This window comes from Hyaena hyaena, unplaced genomic scaffold (genome assembly GCF_003009895.1).
Source record: "Hyaena hyaena isolate Hyena2069 unplaced genomic scaffold, ASM300989v1 scaffold_85, whole genome shotgun sequence".
Classification (NCBI taxonomy): Eukaryota; Metazoa; Chordata; class Mammalia; order Carnivora; family Hyaenidae; genus Hyaena; species Hyaena hyaena.
In genome coordinates this window covers 3,552,019-3,552,846 of record NW_024080717.1, presented here as the reverse complement: position 1 = coordinate 3,552,846, position 828 = coordinate 3,552,019, and the positions used below count along the sequence as shown (strand labels likewise).

General features: G+C 42.3%; 1 pseudogene; it reads left to right on the top strand.

Annotated features, from left to right (window-relative positions):
- Window positions 1-489: 489 nt before the first annotated feature.
- LOC120233147 lies at window positions 490-586 on the top strand (annotated as a pseudogene).
- The last annotated feature ends 242 nt before the right edge of the window (window positions 587-828 follow it).

The window sequence follows — 828 nt, the reverse complement described above, 5'->3', positions numbered from 1 at the left end:
TCCAAAATAGTTACAACCTGGCCCTTTGCACAAAACCTTTGCCAATCCCTGCTTTAAAGAAGTACTGTCTTAACACAAATATAATGGAGGCCACATACGTAATTCCAAATTATATAGTAGCCGTATTAAAAATTAAAAAGAAACAAGTAAAGTTAATTTTAATATATTTTGGCCCAATAGAAGCAAAATAGTACCATTTCAGCACATGATCAATACTACAGTTGTTAATGACAAATTGTCCCCTTTTTCCCCCTGCGTACGAAGTCTGAGAAGCCTACCTCACGTAGCAGTTCAGACTGGCCACAGGTTGAGAGATTGAGAGCCACTTATGACTAGTGGCCACCACATTGGTCCCTGTGGCTCAAAAGGACTTGCTAAAAGAAAAGAGAAAAGGACGAAAACGGAGGAATTTTTCAGTGAAGGCTCCAGCCTCGGGCAGGTAAAATGTGAGATCGTGGACTTTGTGCCCATTCTAAGTAAATCCCAAGAAAGACTACACTTTCAGGGATCATCTCTATAGTTCGTTACTAGAGAAGTTTCTCTGAACGTGTAGAGTACCTAAGTAAATCCCAAGAAATATTTGGGACATAAAACATCATTCGTTGTGGTTGTGTCCCTGAAATTCGGGTCCTGAGTGTCCTGATTTTATCTGGCCACATAGGCGTCTGCCGCTGAATCTTCCTGCTCAGTTAAATTTCAAGAGAGAGGCCATGAATAGAGGGGATGTTTTCCTAGGGCCTCGGGTCTGCTTGGGTGCCTCAAGTCAGCATTTAATTGATTCTGGAAATTGCTGGTGTGCACGCACTCCCTGGCCTTGGAGATCCATTA